We start from the raw sequence: 6352 nt of genomic DNA on the forward strand, positions 1-6352 counted from the left end.
TTTTTCCTGCAGTCTGAACAGCTAAAAAGCACATGGAATCTAATATTTAAAAAAAAATCTAATTCCTGGCCATGCGATTTGTCTCTGAATGGGCAATTCTGATTAATATGTGCTCGAGTGGTTTTTAGACTGCTATTTGGCATATCTTGTTGCTTGCTAGCTATTCTGTTGACAGTTTGACAAGAACACGTGGTAGCTAACTAGCTTGTTAATTATTTACAAACAAATGAGTGAATGTGCTAGAAAGCTAAACAGCTAGCTAGCTCAGTGCTGTGGCCAAAAATGACTTGTTTTGAAAGTTGGATCATCTTATCCTTTGAGGCTTTAAAAGCGTTCTTGTACATTCAAAACAACTGGGAACCGACATTGGCAGGCATTGTTGTCTCCTTAGCTTGTTACATAACTTCTGAGTGATAGTAAGCACAAGCACCACCACCAATCAGCCTACACCACTGTGGACACACCCATAGTTACTATGACAACTAGTGTAGCCATGTCAGCAAATGATTTGCTGTCTGAACACACAAAAATCTGATTTGGACACTTGTAACTTCCTGTTTGGACAGTCCGTATTCCAAAACAGATTTGAAAAACAAAACCAGCCTCAGCACTGCGCAGCTGATTCAAATGATCAACTCATCATCAAGCTTCAAGTGGTATTTATGTATTCATTTGTGCTGCTATCCTTGATATGATCCTGTTGTTGTCACATGCTACACATGCATCTATCCAATGTTATCATGGTTTGTTATAAGATATATTCTTTTGGATGGAACATTAAACGGGTGTCCTGACTCTCTGTGGTCACTAAAGACCCCATGGCACTTATCATATGAGTAGGGGTGTTAACCCCGGTGTCCTGGCTAAATTCCCAATCTGGCCCTCATACCATCACTGTCACCTAATCATCCCCAGCTAACAATTGTCTCATTCATCCCCTTCCTGTCCCCTGTAAGTATTCCTCAGGTCTTTGCTGTAAATGAGAATGTGTTCTCAGTCAACTTACCTGGTAAAATAAGAGTAAATTAAAAAACATTATACTTCAGTCATTCACAATGACCTGGTGATGTAAAAGTCTAATAATGACATTATCTTCCATATACCTACAGATACCTTGCAATTGGAGATTCCTTCAAAACAATTGCTGATAGTTACAAGGTTGGGTGACAAGGGCCATCTGGGACTGCCTCCTGGAGGTATTCAGGCGTGTGAAGGCTACCTGTGTCCTGCATAACTTCATGAGAATGGACATGAGGACCAGGAGGGGATATGCAGCTCACTGCCGTGTGCCAGAGGAGAAGTCAGCTGCTCTGCAGGAGGGGATCTGCAGCTCACCGCTGTGTGCCAGAGGAGAAGTCAGCTGCTCTGCAGGATGTTTCAACGATGGGGTCCAACAACGCAGCAAGAGAGACAATCCCTGTGTGGGAGATTTTCACCTCCTACATCTTCGAAGAGGGTGCTGTTCCCTGGCAACACCCTGGCAAGACTACACTATGCACAACACATTGTAATAAGAGTATTCTTCCATTTACTTAGCTATGTCAACTGCAGTTATTCAATTCCCAGTTTCTCTCCCTTTGATGTCTACTTCTCAGGTGAGGGTGCTGTTTAGGTAAGGGGGATGTCTGTACAAAAACAAAACAGGCTATTTTAAGTCTCCCGTATAGAAATGTTTTTGAACAATTACACACCCTATAACCCACACACTGATGTATCAATCTGATTTATGGCTCGTTGTGCAGTAAGCAAGCTCAGGTGTATAACTGTGAATCATTCCACCTTCAAAGACTAACTTCATGAGAATGGAGTACTTTATACTTTTCAGTATAAATACTCCATTCTCATGAAGTTAGTCTTTGAAGGTGGAATGATTCACAGTTATACACCTGAGCTTACTTACTTTTCAGTATAAAGTACTCTGCAGGCACTTAGTGTGGACACCAAGTGAAGCCACACACACACAGATTCTTGTTGAACACTGTCTCTGACAGTGTTATTTTTTCAATAACAGTCTCTCTCCTTTACGTCATCCCTCTCCCCCTTCTCCCTAAGTCCTCTAGGTTATATCACCTGTGTCGGTGAGCACCTCCTGCATCTGAACTGGCTGACACATAGAGGGCACAGCATGATCAGAGGTGAGAGGTCACTTGGTTGGGTCAACAGGAAGTATTATTAAAGAGATACTTTACATTGAAATACAGATAGAGATGTAGTAGTCCCAGAGTTAATGATCCAAGGTCAGTTTTGCATTTCCCCTCCTGATTATGATGACTGACAGTGATAGAATACAAAAAACACAAGGCTAAATCATGCTCTCTCTCTCTCTCTCTCTCTCCATTCTGTCTTTCGTCTGCAGGCATGTTTTGATGTGAGAGAGGATGCCAACCCCCAGTCCCGTCATCGCCACCTCACCCGCTCTTAAGATAACCTTCGGGCCGACTGGGAGCCCAAGGCTGGTTAAGAGACACCACTAGAGACACTAATTGTAAATGTGATGAACTGAGAGAATATTAGGGTAGCACTGTGATTCATTAATCATATGCTGTCTTCCCTGCTCCTATGTTCTTACCTCTTTCCCTTTCTGTCTTTTACACCTCTCTCACCACCACTTTATTCCTTTGTTTTTATATGCACAACAGATCTGCACATGAACTTGTATTTATAATATAATATGACAATTCAAATATTTATAATGCATGTATTATGTGTTTATAATATTTGGTTAATTAACTTCTTTCAATAAAGCATTCCACATTCTCTACTGGTTGAAATGAAGTCTCTCATTTGATGAAATACTACAGTGTTTATCAGATCAATGCAGATGAAGGAAATGAGATATTGTGATTAACCGGTTTTAGAGTATTGACATGATGAATAAGAAGTGTAGTGTACCGTTTTCTTTTCATTCTGTTTCTGTATATAGGAATTATAAATCAGCCTTTAACCCATTAAATCATGTTTCTAGTCTATTGCATAGTAACAATGTGTAACCATTAATGTCCCAGCACCAGGATTGGTAAATACTGTTGAAGTGTATAATTGTAATACATACATGCAAACACAGCATCATTCAAAGACTGGAATTTGATACTCCTGGTATTGGTTATGACTGAAAAAGAATGTCTCACAGACAATCATACCTGAGCTGCACCTTTATTTGCCAAGGTAGAGTACATGGGGCATGAAAGTACATGCTTTTTTTTTCTCAATCCAGTTTTCCCATTGTAGTGAGGTTCAGACTCCATGGAACCACGAAGGCTCATAAGGAAAGAACAAAGTGTTATTCAACTTCAACATGGTGAAGACGTGAAGCAACACATTTTTTCAGAACATGAAGCTCGCCCCCTATCTGTTAGTCCCACAACACAAAAAAAAACTTCCCATCCAGATCTTTCCTGAAGCGTATTTACCTCTTTGATCACTTTGTTGCATATGTTGATGAGAGGTGATGGAACAATCAGCTGACAACCTCCTCTTATTTACCTGTGAACAGCCTCTCTGAGGAAACCAACACAGTCAAGTAACATGAATGAATCTATGAAACTGACACAATTGGCTAGGCTACTGTCTGCCAAAAGTCTGCATCTCCACTGAGAGAGTGACATCAAATGAAGGGTGGGGGGTGGGGACACAGCCAGCCTGTCATGGTTAGGAGCCAAAGTGAGTTCCGTGGGCTCACTTTGATGCCACTTTTCCCAGACTCAAGTAATACATAATAATACATAATATACCGCAAACTATTCATGTAGTTGTGATGTTTGTTGTTCACAAGCAGGTTGTTCCCATCTGCAAGAATCAGAGAAACAGGAAGAGAACTTCATGATAATATTCTCAGAGAGAAGGAGCCATATGTCACCCTAGACACATCAACAGCGGACACTATTGGTTCAGTTTGAACTGGTTATGTACCAGACATTACACAATGAACATAGCTAATGAAAAAAATGGCTTTCCAGTTTAGTTGGTATATAAGAGAAAAATCAGGGGCTGTATGTATTAAGTATAGTATATGCCATTTAGCAGAAGCTTTTATCTAAAACAACTTACAGCCACGCGTGCATACATTTTACGTGTGGGTGGCCGCAAGACTCAAACCCACAACCCTGGCGGTACAAGCGCCATGCTCTTCCAACTGAGCTACAGAGTAGGAGCGTTGAGCTAGGATCAGGTCCCCCCCGTCCATGTAATCTTGTTGATTGTGATCTAAAATGCAAAACTGATCCTAAATCAGCAGTCCTACTCTGAGACGCTTGACACATACAGTCCTGGATCTTTTTTTATAACAGCCCACCCATATTATATTTATTTATTTTTATTTCACCTTTATTTAACCAGGTCACTGGTTAAATAGATTTGCAGTGGAAGAATGTGCAAAGTAGAAATAAAAATAATGGGGTGCAAAGGAGCAAAATAAATAAATAAAATAAATACAGTAGGGGAAGAGGTAGTTGTTTGGGCTAAATTATAGATGGGCTATGTACAGGTGCAGTAATCTGTGAGCTGCTCTGACAGCTGGTGCTTAAAGCTAGTGAGGGAGATAAGTGTTTCCAGTTTCAGAGATTTTTGTAGTTCGTTCCAGTCATTGGCAGCAGAGAACTGGAAGGAGAGGCGGCCAAAGGAGTAATTGGCTTTGGGGGTGACCAGAGAGATATACCTGCTGGAGCGCGTGCTACAGGTAGGTGCTGCTATGGTGACCAGCGAGCTTAGATAAGGGGGGACTTTACCTGGCAGGGTCTTGTTGATGACCCGGAGCCAGTGGGTTTGGCGACGAGTATGAAGTGATGGCCAGCCAACGAGAGCATACAGGTCGCAGTGGTGGGTAATATATGGGGCTTTGGTGACAAAACAAATGGCACTGTGATAGACTGCATCCAATTTATTGAGTAGGGTATTAGAGGATATTTTGTAAATTACATCGCCGAAGTTGAGGATTGGTAGGATGGTCAGTTTTACGAGGGTATGTTTGGCAGCATGAGTGAAGGATGCTTTGTTGCGAAATAGGAAGCCAATTCTAGATTTAACTTTGGATTGGAGATGTTTGATGTGAGTCTGGAAGGAGAGCTTACAGTCCAACCAAACACCTAGGTATTTGTAGATGTCCACATATTCTAAGTCAGAACCGTCAGAGTAGTGTTGCTGGACGGGCGGGCGGGCAGGTGCAGGCAGCGATCGGTTGAATAGCATGCATTTAGTTTTACTTGTATTTAAGAGCAGTTGGAGGCCACGGAAGGAGAGTTGTATGGCATTGAAGCTCGTCTGGAGGGTTGTTAACACAGTGTCCAAAGAAGGGCCAGAAGTATACAGAATGGTGTCGTCTGCGTAGAGTTTGATCAGAGACTCACCAGCAGCAAGAGCGACATCATTGATGTATACAGAGAAGAGAGTCGGCCCAAGAATTGAACCCTGTGCGGTCATAACTTTGGACTAGAGAGGAGAATATCTCATAAGGTCCACTCAACCAGAGGCTCAGGCTGGGTGATTGTTGTAAAAACCAGTCAAGCAGTGAGATGTCTGATATCTGAGCAAACCCTCACTGTGACAGGCAGAACACACACATTCTGTTCCTCAAATCAATCATACAGTAGATCAAATCAATCATACAGTAGATCAAATCAATCATACAGTAGATCAAATCAATCATACAGTAGATCAAATCAAAAACAAATACAGACAAAAGCCGTCCAAAACCAAACCTTATATCAAAGCGCTCACAAACACTTGGAACTGAATTATGAACATTTTTCCTAAAACATATGGTGATGGGAATTTCATTGTAATAGGGGATAATAACAATGGCATACTGTGGCACAAATCTGTGGCTCCCCGCTGATACAACAGCTGTGAAAATGGCCTCATTTCAACTAGTAACACCAATGACATCAAACCATTAAACCAAATACTATATTTCCTCTAATCTATGTTGCCTTCTAGTACAGTGAGCAATTTAACAAATGGGGTGGCAGGTAGCCTAGTGATTAAGAACATTGGGCCAGTAACCGAATGGCTGCTGGTTCAAATCCCTGAGCCAAATAGTTGAACAATCTGTCAGTGTGCCCTTGAGCAAGGCACTTAACCCTAATTGCTCCAGTAAGTCACTCTGAATAAGAACATCTGATTAAATGTAGATTTTAATGTCAGTGAAATCAATCAATAAGAAAGGCTTGATTTAACCTTTTTTCTTTTTGCAAAACAACAGCACTCTCTCAAACGATCTACTCAATGTCTGGGATAACATATTGAGGATATTGTTATGGGTTTCTTTACTACAGCAATGGTTAATGAATAATACAACAAGTTGTTGAGTAACAGCAAATAGAATAAGAGTAAAAGTCTGTTTCAGTTGTCGTCTGTT

At 41.2% G+C, this 6352-nt stretch overlaps 1 long non-coding RNA gene across 1 annotated transcript; it reads left to right on the forward strand.

The window, feature by feature from the left end:
• Positions 1-492: 492 nt before the first annotated feature.
• Positions 493-2748, forward strand: LOC109872334 (uncharacterized). Its single transcript, XR_002252445.2, has 4 exons — positions 493-656; positions 1110-1507; positions 2053-2135; positions 2357-2748. It is a non-coding gene; the product is annotated as an uncharacterized LOC109872334 (long non-coding RNA).
• Positions 2749-6352: the final 3604 nt, after the last annotated feature.

Source organism: Oncorhynchus kisutch, linkage group LG27, assembly GCF_002021735.2.
Source record: "Oncorhynchus kisutch isolate 150728-3 linkage group LG27, Okis_V2, whole genome shotgun sequence".
Taxonomy (NCBI): Eukaryota; Metazoa; Chordata; class Actinopteri; order Salmoniformes; family Salmonidae; genus Oncorhynchus; species Oncorhynchus kisutch.